Source organism: Canis aureus, chromosome 15 (assembly GCF_053574225.1).
Source record: "Canis aureus isolate CA01 chromosome 15, VMU_Caureus_v.1.0, whole genome shotgun sequence".
Classification (NCBI taxonomy): Eukaryota; Metazoa; Chordata; class Mammalia; order Carnivora; family Canidae; genus Canis; species Canis aureus.
Window position 1 is genome coordinate 20976046 of NC_135625.1, and position 18966 is coordinate 20995011.

The 18966-nt window shown below is 42.5% G+C and overlaps 1 long non-coding RNA gene across 1 annotated transcript in view; it reads right to left on the bottom strand.

Annotated features, from left to right (window-relative positions):
• Window positions 1-3042: 3042 nt before the first annotated feature.
• LOC144284329 (uncharacterized) overlaps window positions 3043-18966 on the bottom strand; it is a 48731-nt gene continuing 32807 nt past the window's right edge. Inside the window, exons 5-6 of the long non-coding RNA XR_013352677.1 lie at window positions 5824-6449; window positions 3043-4452 (exon numbers count right to left, since the gene is read on the bottom strand). This is a non-coding gene — a long non-coding RNA (uncharacterized LOC144284329). The remainder of the gene's footprint in view (window positions 4453-5823; window positions 6450-18966) is intronic.

Here is an 18966-nt window from a genome sequence, read left to right on the forward strand (position 1 = left end):
CTCCAGAGGCTTGAGGAACAAAGCTGAGGGCTGGTGCTTTGGGTCGGTCCCTGTGGCTCTGTAGGGTAGAACCAGGAGCTTCCAACCGCCCCCACCGAAAGGGTGGTAATACAGAGCTCACTTGTGCTTCCAAGCGTTATTGAACACACACAGTCCTTGTACCAGTGGGGGCCCTCCAGTCTGGGCTGCTAGATACCAGGCAAGAAAGCTGGAGGAGAAGCTATGAAAGAGCTTCACTGACCCTACAGAGGTATGGGATTCCTAGGAACCTGGCAATGAGCCTGTGCATACAGAAACACATCGAGGAAAGGTGACATGCGGCATTTAGTAGGTGCTCAATAAACATTTGTCAAATAACTAAATGAACTGCCTGATGGTGCTGACCCTCTTGGAATTCTGCATCTCCCCTAGACCTCTCATTTCTGGAACCCCAGGCCCCTCCCCACTTCAGCAGAGACCAGAAAGTACTGGTATACCCAACCGGAAGTATGTGGTGTAACCTACATACATTCTGACAGTTGTCAGGCATAGCAATGGCTCTGCCTTTGCCTAGAAATTCCACCTGGTGGTCTGGCAGCAGGAGACAATGTGTGGCCTGCTTGTAAGGCAGTTAACGCCTACTGAGTTCTCAGCTAAATGTAAACCCGAAATCCAGGATTCGAATTCAGAACTAGCCTGATGGGGGTTCTGCTCCTTTCACATGACAAAGATTCAAGACTGGGCTGAGCCAGATTCTACTCTCTTTTCTGTACCACTACTACCCAGATTTGCATTCCAGCTCTGCTGTGCACCAGCTGTGTGCCTTTGGATACATTGCTAAGCCTCTCTGTGTCTGTTTCATCATCTGTAAAATAGAGCTATTAAAAGTGCATATACCTCAGATGGGTCGCCATGAGGATTAAGTGAGTTGGTACATTCAGAGCCCTCTAGACACTGTCTGGCCCACAGCGAATGTTCAACAGATGTTAGCTATTATAACAATAATTATCTAGTACACCCTCCTTTCTCCCAAAGAGTCAGATCCTTGGGGCTACCTCAAAGTAAAAAGTAAAATGTCAAAGCAATCATTAAAAAAATCTTAACCTCTGCCCGCCCCCTGCCAAAGTCTTAAAACCTAAGTCTTGTTCTAGAACAAGGCAATATTCTCCATTTAGGGCAAGTGGGGCTAAGGAGCTCTAATTCCAGTGCATGGTCAATTTGGGGACTGTGAGCCCTTCTCCAGATGATGACGGATAAGAGCCCCGTGATAACCTTGAGTGCCATCTCTCACACTTCCCTACAAGGAAAGCTGGCCTTATGGTATCCTGCAACAGCTCTTACACCTGCGTTCCCACATTCTTCTCCAATTACACAGCAATGCCCGTTAACATACAAATCTTAGCTGTTGCAAATTCTTTTTTTGGAACATGGGGTAAATGAATAAATGAATTTAATATTCCTTAAGCACACTTTCTATGGCAGCCTTATTTTCTTCCCAGCATCCCCTTGCCCTGCACTTTTCCCTTGCAAGCCTTTCATCTGTCCCCTTCATCACCTGTCTGCTCCATTGCTGGCTCCAGACTCAAGCCTTGATGCCTGGAAGGGACTCTGTCCTCAGTGCTCACTCCCTTGCTCACTTGGCCTTCAGTACTCATTCTGGTTGCTTGGCTCCTGCGATCGGCTTCTCTATGGGTCGGTGGCCTGGTGTAAGAATGTATCTGTGCGTGTTTCCCCCGAAGAATGTATCTGTGCGTGTTTCCCCCGTGCAAGGGGGTATTCCTGGAGGAATCCTTCTGACCCTGCTGGTGGTGGCTTCCTGTTCTGCAGCTATCAAGGGCGGAGCTCAGGAGCCAGCCCAGGCACGCAGCAGCCCACAGAAGCCCTTTCTCTCTTTGGCTGCCAGCGTGCCCATGGGAGGCAAGCATCCCTACTGGGCTGGTTGGCAGATTCCTAGCTCTTCCTTTATCTCTTCTGGATAAGCTTAATTTTAAGGTCAAGTGTTGCAAGCGCCCCTCTCTACCCGCAGGAGGCACATCCTCTGATCAGTAGCAAAATAGACATTTTTATCTCCACCTGACACCCACATCTACATCTCAAATGATTCTGAGCAGAGAGAGGAGGAGAACAAATGACTGATTTATCAGATACCTGGAAGCCCCAGGACCTGGGGGCCGATATGTGTGCAGCCGGGAATCAGACCTGTGCATCCAGCAGCACAGGCCCAGGGGCACCTGCACGTGTGTGCATAGGATGTCTGCATGGATACATAAGTGTGCGTATGGACAGGCACTCCAGGGCCAGGGAAAAGAGCCGCCTACTGAAGAGAATGGCTAGGTTAGAACTTGAGGGACCCAGCTATGTCTGGTTGGCTTGGAAGAATAGCAGCAGCTATGATGAAGGTCTGCAAATCTGCCCCATTATAACCTTTGACAACCCCTCCATACAGTGGTAAGAGCTGAAGCAGAGCAGAAGAGAGGCGGTAGGCAGTGTGATGCCAAATTGGGGGCATGGGAGAGAGCAGGAAAGTCACGGAAGCCAGAGGATACGGGGGTGGGAGATGGAACAGGAACTCTGGGTTGAGCTAGGAAGCAAAAAGACCCCAAGGGAACTGGGAACCTGAACACTTTTTAATTTCTCTATTCCTGACCAGCCTCATGTATAATGTGTGCCTTAAAAGCAAGAGTCGAGGGCAGCCCGGGTGGCTCAGCGGTTTAGTGCTGCCTTCAGCCCAGGGTGTGATCCTGGAGTCCTGGGATCGAGTCCCACGTTGGGCTCCCTGCATGGAGCCTGCTTCTCGCTCTGCTTCTGTGTGTGTGTGTGTGTCTCTCTCTCTGTGTGTGTCTCTCATGAATAAATAAATAAAATCTTTTTTAAAAAAAAGCAAGAGTCGATAAAAATATGTAAGTTAAAACTTTATAAATATGATGAAACTCTTTAAACACATATTTATACATAAATACATATTTCTAGGAGACCTTTCGCAAGGTTTGACAAAATGAATGTCCATCCCCTCTATCACCGATTTGTTATAGGTCCATCAGTAGAGGTCTTCCACAATAAAATAGTTTTATTTCTACTCACTGAACACCAGGACTTCATTTTTTACATAAACATGATTCCTATTTTACATTTATTTTTTTAAAGATTTTATTTATTTATTCATGAGAATACACAGAGAGGAGAGAGAGCGAGGCAGAGACACAGGCAGAGGGAGAAGCAGGCTCCATGCAGGGAGCCCGACATGAGACTCGATCCCAGGACTCTAGGATCACACCCCAAGCCGTAGGCGGCGCTAAACCACTGAGCCACCGGGGCTGCCCCCTATTTTACATTTATATCAGAATATAAAACTGTGACCTAGCCCCGTTGCTCTTTCTAAATACAACCTAAAGTGTACTTAGTGAAGAAAAAAGAATTCTAGAAGGTAGCGACAGGGAGAATGCACACAAGCCTTAGGACTACAAGGCACAACGCAGCCTTGTGCTTTTTGGATGTGTTATTCCCCACTTCGGTGGCACAGCCGTGACTGCAACCCATACAGCCTCAGCAAAGCTTGAGGGAGGAGTAAGGGAGCCAATTCTGGACACCTAGAGAAGCTGTTCTGGAAAAAGTCAAATTGGAGGGAGGGTCTTTTGCAAATGTATATTCTGGCCACAAGCCACAAACAATAAATCTGTGAAAGCGTGAAGAGTCCTGATCTCACAAACTCTTCCTCCTCTGACATCCAGTAAAGAGGTAGACATGAACACAATGGAACCTCCCCTGATTTATATTACAACTCAGTCAAAAGGACAAGAGCAACAGGGGTACTATCAGATTAGAGCTGAATTATATCTGTTCTGACCCTGAGCCCTGGGCTGATGATGGCCCAAACATATGTGCTGAGGGGAGGCTACAGGGGGAGGCATTTCAATGCTGTTTGTTCAAACATTTCTTAGAATGCAATTAAAAACTGAAAGAGAAACTTTGGAAGTTCTAAAACTCCTGAAAGTAGAACTGTGATATCTGCTTTCTTGGTATGAAAAGAACACTTATCAGTGAGACAACATTTTTGAATCTGTTCAATTATGAATTATAGAGACAGACACCAGGAAGGCTTAATATGCTTTGGAGGGTGATGGATTTTAGGAAACAGTGAGTCCCAAGAAGCATCAAGTGACTTCCCACGAGGATGGTCCTGTGGGTAATAACAAAGGGATGCGGAGAAAGAGAATATATGAGGAATTTATGTTGCACCTGATGGTGGTTTTTGGACACGGGGTGTTTGCTGTGGTTTGCAAGCTTCTTCCAAAAAAGAATTGTGGTCTCCTTTTACATCTAATGTCTGGTCATGCACTGACAGGCCACGATGAACCTCATCTTCATTAAGGAGGAAGTTGCAGAGTCGGAGTACTGACCTGAGTTCTGGGAGCCAAACTATCAACACCCAGCTTCTCAAAAAGCACTCCGGAGAGTCTTCCAGTCACCCTAGAGCTACAGGAGAGAAAAATCAATGGACAAACAACCTTTTCCTGAAATATATAAATCTATCAAAACACAAATGTTTCCTCCCTTCCCATCACCCCTTTTTCTCTACCCATCTCCTCCTGTCCTGATCACCAACTTTTTCTTTTATGAGGTAGGATCCACTTATCCTGAGGGTTTCTTTGGAGTTTCTTAACGCAGGCAAAGGTATCCTATGCAACAGAAGGGAAGGTGCTTCCGTTTTCTTTTCAGATCTCCTTACCTCCAGGTAGACACAATGTGTCTCCCCCACATCCACCACTGTCCCTTGGTCTGTCCCTTGGTCTGTCCCTCTCCCTTCCCCTGAACTCCACATCCAAACAGTCGTCACGCCTGGTTGATTTTACCTCCTACCTCTTGAATCTATTCATTTCTGTCTCCCCTGCCACGGCCAGAGACCAGTCTGCCAATGTCCCTCCTTCAGCTTCCATGTTTGCTCCTAATTCAATGTCAACATAGCAGCCAGAGTGATTTCTTTCTAAAACACAAAGTCCAAACTTCCCTGTTTAGCACTATTCAATGCATCCCTACCACCCCAAACTCAACATCAGGCGCGCTGACTTCCTTCATTGCTCAGGAGTACAGAGCTCTCTTTCATGCCAGGCTAGGGTCGGTGAACACCACATCTCAGAGGCAAAGAAAAGTTGAAAGTACCTTTTCCCCTAGGCGACTGATCAGCACACTCAGATCTGCCTACTTTTCTCTAATGGGATGTTTTTGTTTTGTTTTGTTTTTATTTTTATTATTATTTTTTATTATTTTTTATTTTTTTATTTTTTATTATTATTATTTTATCTAATGTGATGTTGATCTTGACTCTCCTCCGGTGAAGGGGGGAATGCCTACTTGTGGCAACGCTGTGCCCAAGCGTACAAATCTATCTCAGAAATGGCTTCAGAAACATTGACAAAATGATATGAAAGTTATGCTCTGGTCTATATGTTTTTCCTGGACTTTTAAACTAAGTCAAATAGCATCATTATCTGAGACATTGAATATTATCACTAAGAGGCATGGTGATTAAGAACATGGGTTCTGGAGCTAAACTGCTTGGGCTGGAGCCCTGGCTCCACCATTTTCCACTGTATGACCTTGAATGAATTATTTAACAGCTCTGTGCTTCAGTGCCCTAGTTAAATGGAACGACAGTGCCTACCCCATTGGGAGGGTGGACGAACAGTTAATGGAGCAGTGCCTGGCTGATGGCCTGTACCCAGTAACTTAGCTGTTATGGCTGAAAACTACATGAGATTGTTACATAGATTAAAACAGTTTCCTTTGAAACTGATGACCTATTAATAATACTGATTTTTTTTTAAACAGTTGATCTTGTCAACTCACCTCTTTTTTCTTGAACCAGTCTTAATGTTAGTGTTTTCCTCTTTGCATAGAGAAGACATCAATAATAGAAGAAAGGAAGGGACCTTTTGTTAGGACTTGCTGGGTATCAGGCACAGAGGCAGGTCTAGAACTTCTAGAGTTCAGAGCAGCTTGGGAATAGAGTAGGGCTAGGGGATGTGTCTTGAAGCTATGAACACAACACACCATCTGCAGGTGGCCTTAGCTGAGCTGCTGAAAATTGAGAGCTTCATCCTCCAAAGGCACTCCTTGCTGTCTTCCTTGACCTGGCACAGCGCTGGGTGCTGTCCCATGCCATTGCCCCATTTCACCTCCACAGTAACTTCTGTGGTAGGTAACGTCACCCTCAAGTTCTAGATGAGGGCTAACTCAGAGTCTGTCCTAGGTCACACAAAGTCTCTTTGTGGCAGAGCTGGGATTTGAACTATAATGTTTGCTTCCCAGCCCAGTGCCCTTTCTTCTGTGCTGCAGCTGCCACAGTCAGGACTATTTTTGCACTTGCTTAGAATAGTAGGGTTTGGATCTAAGCTTAAGAATACTCTTCTTGGGTAAAGTTGTGGTCCTCCAGGAGTTCGAAATTGGCAGTTGGATGTCCCAATGTACAATCTCTAAAATGCAGGTTTAAGAAAATAATATAACATGAAAAGACTAATTACAAAAGCAATACGTTCTCATTGCAGAAAGCTGTAAACATATTTGAAAGTATAAAGAAAATACAAACTCCTATCATCCCATCATCCAGTTATAAGCACTAACATTTTCGATGTTTCCTTAAAACCTCACTATGCACACACTAATTTTTATTTATTTATTTATTTATTTATTTATTTATTTATTTATTTATTTATTTTTATGATAGTCACACAGAGAGAGAGAGAGAAAGGCCGAGACATAGGCAGAGGGAGAAGCAGGCTCCATGCACCGGGAGCCCGACGTGGGATTCGATCCCGGGTCTCCAGGATCGCGCCCTGGGCCAAAGGCAGGTGCTAAACCGCTGTGCCACCCAGGGATCCCTGCACATACTAATTTTAAAATAAGTTTTAGCTGATACATTTATATGATATAAAATGTTAAAAGTACAAAAGTGTAAACAGTGAAAAGTCAGTCTCCCTCTCCACTCTGCCCCCAACCAAGCAGTGCTTCTCCTGGGAAGCAATCACTATTATTAGCTTTTTATATATCTTAAAAGATTACCCATGCATACACATAAACTGAGTTATTTTGCAATTCTCTTTATTTCAAAAATGATCCTTAAAAAAAAAAAAAAGGTTTATTTGAGACATGGGGAGGGGTAGAGGGAAGGGGTAAATTTTCAAGCACTAAGCACAGAGCCTGACAACTTAGGCTTCGATCCCAAGACCCTGAGATCATAACATGAATTATGATCAAGAGTCGGATGCTTAACCAACTGAGCCACCTGAGCATCCCAAAATGCTACATTCCTTTATGAGTAAATACAAATGCAGTGTTTCGTTCTCTCTACACCTGACTCACCTTCCATCCCCTTTAGTGTCACATCTCCTTTTCAGCATTTCACACTCATTCAGGTGGTTGCACAGGCCAGTCAAAATCACCTTAAAATCTACCTTCCTGGTAAATCCAGTGTGAGAGGGATCAAATTCTTGAAACTTCTTTCTGAGATGCAGGAAATACTGCACCTAAGAAAGACAGGAACCACAAACCCTGTCATGTGGAGAGTCTCTCCAGCGGGGCTGCGCATGTGCCAGGATGTGTAATGTTCTAGCACTGCTCTTTGTACAATGTCCTTCTGGTAAACCAAGCCTATCTAAGCAGGAAGGGTCACAGAGTCTGAACAACTTGCCTATTCCACCCATCTGTCTTCCAAACTACTTGGAGCATCCTGAACTTGTCAAGCCCTCTCTTGCTTTTGCACACGCCCTTGGCCCTTTCTTCTAGAAAACTGCTCCACCGCCACCCCACCCTCCTCAGCTCCCTTCTTTACCTGGCACCATCTATCCTCCCATTTGAGATGGCATCACCGGATCTTCTAGAGAGCTCTCTGTGATGTCCCACCTCCCTACCTCCCACTATCATTAGGCATTTTTAAAAAATATTTTATTTATTTATTTGAGAGCAAGTGAGCAAGATCACAAGCAGGGGGGAGGTGTAGAGGAAGAAGCCTAAAAGCAACCGCCCCAACCCCCATCTTTCAGGTCATGACACCTGTTAAGTGCCTAGGCCAGGGACTGAGGAAATGTAGAGTGAGGCAAGTGATGACCTGAGAGCACTTACACAGCTTAATGAGGAAGAAATTAGGTAAGCAACTATTAAAGTGTGATAAATGCTAAAAAGGAACATTTAGAGTTGCTGGGGTGGTGATGGGGGAGGGCAGTGTCCAGAGCAGAAGCTCCCAACTTGTCCGAATGGGACAGAGAAAGGGACATACCAGCAGATGCCAGAAGAAGTATAGGAAGTGAGCTGGGGAAGTGAAGGAAAAGGGTTTCAGATAGAAAGAATACCCTGTGTGAACAGGCTCAGTCATTGAATCACTATGTTGTATACCTGAAACTGATGTAACATTGTGTGTCAACTACACTTCAATAAAAATAATTTTTTAAATAAATAAAAAAGATCACTGTGATTTCTGTGTACACTGAGTCTTTGGTGCAAGAACAGAGATGGAGGGACCAGTGTTTTTGCATTTACATGGGATTTCTCTTTACAGAGTTGAAGCCCAATAACAGTTTGAGTCTTATAATTCTGCATTTTTTTTGATGATTGTTTCTGAACCTTTTTAAAAGGGCACTAGATTAAATAATAAGTAAATAAGTAAATAAAAGGAGGGCAATAGATTATATTCCTCTCTTAGCACCAGAATCTGGCAGAAGTTAGCACAGAGTAAGGGCTCAAGAAATGTCTATGAAGGACAAATGGTAGTCCATCCTCAGAGTAGATCAAGCTCAAAGATTCAGCTCGTCTCTTCTTATATTGAATAAAGAAAGCAACACAACATAGAGTCTCTGACTGTTCCTATTAAAATACACTGTTGGGCAGCCCTGGTGGCTCAGCGGTTTAGTGCCACCTTGGGTCCAGGGCCTGATCCTAGAGACCCAGGATTGAGTCCCACGTCAGGCTCCCTGCATGGAGCCTGCTTCTCCCTCTGCCTGTGTCTCTGCCTCTCTCTCTGTCTCTCATGAATAAAAAAATAAAATATTTTTTAAAAATACACTGTTAAATTGAAATACTATTATCTTGGGGTGCCTGGATGGCTCAGTCGGTTAAATGTCTGCCTTCAGCTCAGGTCATGATCCCAGGGTCCTGGGATGGAGCCCCACCCTGGTGTCCTATCCGGGGCTCCCAGCTCAGCAGGGAGACTGCCTCTCTCTCTGCCTCTACCCCTACCCCTGTTTGTGCCCCCTTGCTCTCTCTCTGTCAAATAAATAAATTAAAATCTTTAAAACAAAACAAAACAATATTATGTTTAGTAAACTAACCCCAATTTCCAAAGTGGATAAGCGACAAGCATTACCTACAATAGTGGAAGCAACCCAAAGACTGAGCCACAAGCAGCCACTGAAACAGATCCTTATGATGACAACACAGAAACAAATAATAGTGGTTTCAGGAATGTAAATTATCTGCTCACAATAATAAAACTCCTGAGGGAAACACGGCTGAATTGCACTGTGGTGATGCTGAGAGCATCTTGAATGTTAGGGAAGAGACTAAAGGTGATAAAATGCCTAGTAAGAACTAAACATCTTTTAAAATCTTTTTATTATAAAATTAAATAAAGATGAAGAAAACCTCATAAAAAGATGACTGGTTTAACGCTGTATTTTAAGGTGCACACCCTTAACTACCACGTAGGTCGAGAAACAGAACTCTGCATCTCCATGTCGCTTTACTCCAGTTCCAAGCCCTCGCTTCCCAACCACGTAACCGCTGTCCTGACTTTTACAGCAATCACTTGCTTGGATGTTTAAAGATTTTATTTATTTGGGACAGAGAGAGACAGAGATGATGGCAGCACAAGCAGGGAGGAAAGGGAGAAGGAGACTCCCCGCTGAGGAGGGAGCCTGACAATGTGGCACTCGATCCCAGGACCCTGACATCATGACCTGAGCCAAAGGCAGATGTTTAGCCACTGAGCCACCCAGGCACCCCCACCTGGATGTTTAAAAATAGCTTTATCACCCACATGTGCATCCCTGGACAATAATACAGGTTAGTTTTTGTCTTGCTCATCTAAAAATATTTTATATGCCCTTTAACTCTTTTTTTAATCTATAGATTCTCTCCTCCATCCTGTTCAATTCCTTACAATTTTTCTATTGGAAAGCCCAAGCTCTTTGCCCTGTCGGGTCTCTCAGAGGCTGGAGTTTGCTGGGGGTCAATGCGTGGGCAGCTCAACACGTTCCTCTTCCATATCCTGCAGCTAGATCCAGAGGCTAGAACCAACTTAGCTTTGATTCCTTTGACAAAACGTAGCACTTCATTTTCATGAAACTGGATGAACTATTATTAGTAAGCCTCCCATTGCACTTGGGGCTACCTTCAGAGTTGCTCCCAGCAATGCCGGTCTGCTCTGCCCTCTGCTGCATCCTGTTCTCGGCTGTCAGTGATGGAGCAGCTCCCTGTGTCACTGCACACCCCCTTTGGGCCCTTAGAGTTCACTGCACTGGGTGTTATATGTTGGCAAATTGAATTTAATTTTAAAAAATTAATAATAAAAAAAAGAGTTCACTGCACTGACCTGCTCTTCTGACAGCGAGGAAAGTGACTGGTCTCTCATTGCTTTAGAGAGAGAGGCTGGGCCGGCCTATGAGCACACCTACTCAGCTCCAGGTGATGGGGACAGTGTCTCTTCCTCCGCTCCAACACACTAGTCTCTTCCCCATTTGTTTCCCAAATATTACTTTCAATCATAGTGAAGGGGAAAAAATGACTTTATTTAAAGTTTTAAACTGTTTCAGTGATCTCAGTGAAAATTCTGATGTAGTTTTATGTCACCTTTTATCTTCTGAATGCACTTTTGGCCCAGAGGCATTTAAAACAACACAATGGTTACCCACTGCTGTCATTGTCATTTCTTAGGATTCAGTTGGTCAGAAATTAAGTTTGATCTTGGGGCACCTGGGGGGCTCAGTCGGTTAAACTAAGCATCTGCCTTCAGCTCAGGTCATGACCTCCGGGTCCTGGGATCCAGCCCCACCTTTGGCTCCCTGCTCAGTGAGGAGTCTGCTTCTCCCTCTGCCCTCCCCCACACCCCATGTGCATATACACCTTCTCAAATTAAGAAATAAAATCTTAAAAAAAAAAAAAAAGAAATTAAGTTTGATCTTGGTAACGGATGGCTTAGATTGGTCATGTGAATAACCAAAATTCATGGAGCACTGTTCCTAGAATAATTAAAGGTACCTTCGTAATTCATTTTTTCTGAGGAAAAATAAATGGACCCTATTTTTCTTTTTTTTCTAAAGATTTTATTTATTCATGACACACACACACACAGAGAGAGAGAGAGAGAGGCAGAGACACAGGCAGAGGGAGAAGCAGGCCCCATGTAGGGAGCCCGATGTGGGACTCGATCCTGGGACTCCAGGACCATGCCCCGGGCCAAAGGCAGGCACTAAACCGCTGAGCCTCCCAGGGATCCCCCTATTTTTCTGATCACACTGAGTCACATGTCACTTATGCCTCACAGGGCAATGATATACCATTTAAGTAGGATGTCATCCTTGGCACTTCCCCCTCACCTGGACAGACAATCCTTCACCAAATCTTACATCTTTCCACTTGCACACACATCCCTCCTCACTGATACAGTCCAAGCCACTATTTCCCACCCTCAACAATGCACAGCCTACCTGGACTGCCAGGCTATACTTACAGCTCCTCAAAATCTGTTTTCCACACAGCAGTCTGACTGGCATGTTTACATGGAGTTTAGATCATGTTTTCCTTTGCTCCCTCCTACACCAATAACCTCTCCCTGCTGCAGTGGAGTCCAAAGGCCTCACCACAGCCCGTAGGTATGGTGCATTCCCAACTCCTGCCCTCCCCGTGGGTCTCCCTGTCCCTCAGCAAGGCTGTCTTTCTCAGCATGGGGCCTTCACACAGTGTCCCCGCTCACTCTCTCTTCCCTGTTGGTTTCAGCAATGTCTTCCTGGACCATCTACTAAATTCGATTGCTCCTCACTTATCCACTAAAAATCCAGTAGAAGAAGCCTGTTGCTTTTTTCCCCTTCGAATTACTTATCATGATTGTTTTAAATTGTGGTCAATATGCATAACACAAAATTTATCAATTTAACGCTTTTTATGGGTAGAGTTCTGTGGCATTCTGTATATTCACGTGGCTGGGCAACTATCACCAACCATCCACCTGCAGAACCTTTCATCTTCCCTTACGGAAACTCTGTACCCTTCAAACAACAACTCCCCATCCCACCCTCCCCTACTGCCTGGCAACCACCATCCTACTGTCTCTGAATTTGACTGCTATAGGTGATTCACACAAGTGGAATCAGCCAACACTTGTCCTTTGGTGTCTGGCTTATTTAACTTAACCAATAATCTCTTCAAGGTTCATCTATGTTTTCTCATGTGTCAGAATTTCCTTCCTCTTTAAGGCTGAATACTATTCCATTCTACTTATGGATCACATGTTGTTTATTCATTCATCTGTCGAGGGATACTTGGTCGCTCCCACTTTTTGGTTACTAATAATGCTGCTGTGAACATGGGTGTACAAATATCTGTTCAAGCCCTGCTTTCAGTTCTGGGTATATGCGAGAAGGGGACTTGCTGGATCATATAGTAATTCTATGGCTAATTTGATAAGGAACCACACACCGTCTTCCATAGTGACTGCACTATGTTAGAGTCCCACCAGCTGTGCACAAAGTTTCCAGTTCCTGCATATCTTTACCAACACTTGTTATTTTCTAGTTTGTTTTTATCACCACCATTCTAAAGGGTATGAAGTGGCATTTCATTTGTGGTTTTGATGTGCATTTCTCTAATGATAAATGTTCATTATCTTTTCATAAGTTTATTGTCCATTTGCATATCTTTGGAGAAAGTCTATTCAAGTTCTTTGCCTATGTTTAAATTAGGTTGCTTTTTTTGTTGTTGAGTTAGGAGTTACTTATATATCCTGGATATTAACCTTTTATCAGATATATCATTTGCAAGTATTTTCTCCCATTCTTAGATTGTCTTTTTACTCTGTTGATAGTATCCTTTCAGGCACAAAATCGTTAAATTTTGATAAAGTCCAAATTATCTATTTTTCTTTTGTTGCTTTGCTCTGGGTATCATATCCAAGAAATCTCTCATAATTTTTGATTAGGCTTTTATATGAGTTTTTATTTATTTATTTGTATTTTATTTATTTATTCATGAGAGACACACACACACACAGAGAGAGAGAGAGAGAGGCAGAGACACAGGCAAAAGGAGATGCAGGCTCCATGCAGGGAGCCTGATGTGGGACTCTATCCTGGGACTCTAGGGTCACATCCTGAGCTGAACGCAGATGCTTACCCACTGTGCCACCCAGGCATTCCTTATCTGAGCTTTTAAAAAACATAATTTACTTATTTAACAGAGAGAGAGAGAGATTGAACACAAACAGAGGGAACAGCAGAGAGAGGGAGAAACAAGCACCCCTGCTGAGCAGGGAGCCCGATGTAGGGCTCGATCCCAGGACCCTAGGGATCATGACCTGAGCAGGAGGCAGCACTGCACTTAACCAACTGAGCCACCCAGGCACCTCTTTATCTGAATTATTATTTCATGACTTCCTACCCCAAGAGACCAAGGCAGAAACCTATTTAGTTCACCATCCTATTGAGGGCTAGCAGGTGTTCCAATATATGTACTTGTAGTCTGATGAATGCATATATTCTGATGTTTTTAATCTGTGGTATAGTATGGTACCCTATTAACCTGTACATATATATGAAAAATATTGATTGACAAATGTGATTTCTGTGTGCTACTTAATTATCTTGAGCTTGAAAAGTCACACTAAAGGAAGGTGCATACATTGAAATCAAACCACAAGTTTTCAGAAATGTTGGAGGGTAAAATTAAACACAACAGAAATTATATCAGTGGCTTATTTTAAAAACATTTCCCCCCAAACCTTTACAGATCAAAAAGGAAATTACTAAAAACGTATCTCCCAGGTTTAGTCCATCCACTTTGGACATGAGGTGACTTGCTATATATTTCTTCATTCTTCGTTGGCAGCTTTCCAAAAGGTGTATAGACCAGCTTCCGAGCTTAAGAGATAGTCCGGATAAGATTCTAAACCTTTCTGATTTTGTAAACTTTCATGAGAAAGTTAAAGACCACTCTTCTGGCTCTTACTTAGTAGATCAAGCACACCTTGAAGGGGTTCATTCAATTCTTTCATTTATTTGCCTCTGGGATTTAAAACTGAAGGGGGCTTGCATTGTCAGCTGTGGAACAGCAGGGGGAGCTCATGAGGTTTTTAAGTCAGCTATTACCAGCCACTGCCCCCCCTCCAAAAAAAAAAATCATCATGTCAAGTATAAACAAAACAGTACCAAGGTCAAACCCGAAGAAGGAGAAAAGGAAGAAACAAAAATAAAATTCTAATGATAAGTAAAAATGGCCAAAATCAATTTCATAATAAAAGACTGATACAAACTAGTGCTTAATCTAGGCCAACAAATCCAATCATCCTTACCCTAATAAGCCAATGTACCCCAAGTGCCCAAGACCTCATTACTGCCTCAAACCCTTAAGCATCTTTCTCATGTATCAAAATTAAGTTACTAAGGTAAAAGGCTTAAAAACAATTATGCTTAAATTTTCTCTTTTTTTATTGTCTTGGTTTGTGATGTTTCCCAAAGAGTATGGATCTCTCCTCATGTTATTTCACCGTGAATATCAAACCTTTAAACAAAATATTGGGAGTTGTAATTGTACTGGAACAATGAGAGATCTAATTTTGAAAGCAACTAGGATAAATATATGTGTAGAAATACAGCCCAGCTGACTTTTGACTTTTCTATGTCTTCACACTATTTCTAGAGCTTACAGAAAAGCAAGTTGCTTGTAATAAAGTGGACACTTTCAATAAACTCCATCAAATGAAAGCATGCATAAATCAGGCATAATTATGAAATATGACCATTTAATTTTCTTAAAAAGATTATCAATTTTTCTCCAAAACTAGACTATAATTTATTCTTGGGTGAAAATATACATTCAGAAAAGAAATGAATGGAAAAAAGGACAGTGCAACAAAGTGACCTTAAAACAAGAGCCTCTTCAAACAATATAATAAGGCTTCTCACCTCTTTTAAAGAATGTATGTTTTACCGCATGAGGCGTCTGAGGTTAGCTTCATCTAATCTTCAAATCCTTTTTCTATGATAGTGGTTGGAAATCCAGTTTTTAATTATCTTAAACAACTTTTGAAAGAGAAAATAATACAGGAAGCTTTGCTTTCTAAATATTAATTTAATTAAACCACAAGAGGAAACTCAGAACTAAATTCCAACTTTTATTTAGGTTATATAAAACATTAAAATTCACCAGAAACTTCCAATTATAGTTATCTTGAGGAATCACAGAGAAATACCACTAAAAGGCCGTGGTGACAGAAATTCACTTACGAGCATCAAGTACAAGATCAATAAAATAAGTAGTAAACTCACAAGAAGGAATAGCAGTCCTTGAATTTATAAGTTTAATAAGCTTACCGGGTAGACAGCTGTCTCCTGCCATGTAGCTCAGTGACTGGCAATATATCTGATAAAGATGGCCTCTGGCCACCTTTTCTCATATACTAAGTAATGGCTATTCCAACCACCAGCTGAATCATAAACCCAATGATCATCCCAGTCATTCTTCTCTTCCTGCTGACTACTCTACACATACATGGGAAGCCTCTATAGAGTGGTCCTCTACTGGTCAGGCAGGATTTTGGTCCATGACATGCTTCCTACCCCCCTTGTCACTAGGGAAATGAGATCCAGAAGAGGACGTGCAAGTTCAGATGAGAATGGAGGTGAAGTTGGCCTCTAGAAGGAGCGTGGCATCTTTCCCACTCATCTTCCCACTCTGTTCCACAGTATGGATGGGTCAGGACATTGCTTTTTACCCCACCCCACAAGGCCAAGGACATTTTATTGTTTGGTCTAAGAGTGAATGAGATATTCCTTCTGTTGAGTTTCTTCTGTAAATTTTGTCTGAATGGGTGTTCACTGACTGTGACAAACGTTGAGGCGTTGGGATATGACTAAAGAATGCTATGAGAAATTAAAATATCCTACCCCTGCTTCAGGCCCCCCATATTCAAGGGATTCTGAGGGAGGAGTAGACAAAGATAATGAGATACAACAAATAAACACTCCCAACGAGCAAAAGATTCTATCCTAACTATGAAGCAGAGCTTGAGTGAGCAAGACTGAACTTGAAGAATTTCCTATCACCACGCTTGATGGGTGTAAACACCAGAACCAAAGTAGATTGTGAAAACAGGCCAACCTGCTTTTGTAAGGGCTCATACCCAAGTGCCAGGTATGTATTCTGAAGTACAAAGTCAGAACACATGGGGCCATTTCCAAGGAAGCAGAGAAAAGAGGGAATGCCACTGATGAGAGTATAAAAGAGGCTGGACTTGAAGACTGCTGGGTACAGTGGTACACACAGGCACTGCACAAGACACCAGGCAAAAGGAGTAAGTGGGGGCTGAAAACCAGCCTGCACTCTAAATGCTGTGTCCTTGGCATGGAGCTATGCCCACCCAGAGGGGAGGGGACAGCCTTTTTAACTTCATAAAGGTGACCTTAGGCTAGCAGCTCTGTGGGACAGGCCTCCTCTCCTGCTTCAGTGCAAGAGGCATCCATTTTACCATTAAGTATTGACATTTACCAAAGACTGTCCTCTTAATGCACTTAGAACAGCCCAGGAAACTGTCATTGGAGATACAAGACCTTGGCAATTTTTTTCTTATTAATATCTTCCAGTTCCTGAACATTTTTCTGAGAATTCCTCATCTTAGCCCTCTTCTTAAAAATGTCTAGATACTGCTATTTATCATCAGATGCAGGTTTATCGACTCATCATATTTGCTGATGTAACAAATAATGGTGTTCATCTCCTGGGAACTAATCTGATATCCATTTGACTGCTGATATCAATGCCTGGTTGTTTTCTTACTGATTTACACCCTCTGGCAGAGAAAGCTACCATGAAGTTAAGAGAAGAAATAGGTAGGCTTGGGATCCCTGGGTGGTGCAGCGGTTTGGCGCCTGTCTTTGGCCCAGGGCGGGCGATCCCGGAGATCTGGGATCGAGTCCCACGTCAGGCTCCCGGTGCATGGAGCCTGCTTCTCCCTCTGCCTATGTCTTTGCCTCTCTCTCTCTCTCTCTCTCTCTCTGTGTGACTATCATAAATAAATAAAAATTAAAAAAAAAATCTTCCTAATCATTTAAAAAAAAAAAAAAGAAAGAAATAGGTAGGCTTCCCATAGTCTTGGAGGACTTAGAAGGACCCTTGACATACTTTTCCTTACAATATAATATTTTTGTTTTTGAAAATGGTAAAATATATTACTTCATAACATTTTTATCATTATTTATCATTACATAGTACATGTTCAATGAGAACATGTGAAAATTCATAAAAGTACAAGGAAGCAACATCCCAAATTTTATGAAAACCACCTGCTACCTTTTCATGAACATTCTTCACCCTCTGATCTCTCTGTGTATATGTGTGTGTTTGTATATGTGTACAGCATATTTACCAAACTGGGATGATACTTCCATTCTATCAGTAAATTATGGAAACAGAATGGAATCAAAGTTTCCTTAAAAACTGTAGTTATCTTCAGAGTTATCTTGGGAAGACTCAGAAGGGGATGCGATCAGGGAGGGAGACAAAGGTGGCTTTGGTCACATTTTAAAATGTTATTGAAGAAATGAGCTAAAGCAAACAGGGCAAAACGTTATCATCTGTTGAGACTGGAGAGTAAGTAAACAAGTGTTTGCTCTAGCATTCTCTGCCATATGCCGTAAATTTGAAATGTTTTATAAGTTCCCACATAAGAAAGAGCTAAAATTGCTATCATGGCTTAGTGTGTGATGTGTTTGTAGCAGTTTTGCCATTCCTGGGGGTGTCTGTTTGCTGCAGTCTTCTCACTGGGGAGTGTGGACTCTTCCAGTTTTTCAAAAATTGCTCTTCACAAAGCTCAGAAATATCCACTAGAGATTTCTCATCAAATAGACTAGATACCCTCCCCTGAAAAAAAAGATACAACCCTTTCTCCTTAGGAATATACAATGCTGACTGCCCCAATGTCCCCAACATTAACTGTGAGAAAGCAATAAACACTGAGCACAATCTTGTGATACAAGCATCTCAAGTCATATTTTCTCTTCGCTGTTAATATCCCCAGATGATCTTTTAGAGGCTGAAATTAAAAATAAAATAGTTCAGAGATGACACAGACCGATATAAACTTATGACTTTGGTGCCTGCCCACCTGAAGGTTCATTTGAGTTGGAATACTGTCAACAAATTCATTGTCAGAAAGCCAATTCAGAAACACAATTATAAAGCTACTGGTGGCTCTGGAATACTGTCAACACACAAAACATCACTGTGGTCAGTGTTCTTCCTCCTGCATTCCAGCATGCTCTTCCAGAGCTTTCTGAGCTAATAAGGGGTTTCACTGACAAGGTATCTTGACTTCATCTGGAGCCAAGAATATTCACCTTTTTAAGATTCAGATAATGGAACTGAATTCTTGAAGGGCTCTGATGGTTCAGCCTAGGTAATCTGCCCTTCTGGAAGACTGAGAAATGCACCCAAGCATACTAAACCCAATCTTAAAATTGTACCACATAAAAGGAAATTATATAATGAGATTATAAAACTTGTGCAGATTTCCATGTGACTTGTGGAGGATACATTTTCAAATTTTCATATAGTAGTACAATTTTCATTAACATCTCCCTTAAGTACTCCAGAGACTCACCATCACTAAAAAGTAACCATTATAAAGACTCCACATAATACAGTGAGTTTTTACTCCATGGTTCAGAAGAAGAAAGGAGAAAAAAATTACAAAGAGGGGTGCCTGGCTGACTCAGTCAGTAGAGCATGCAACTC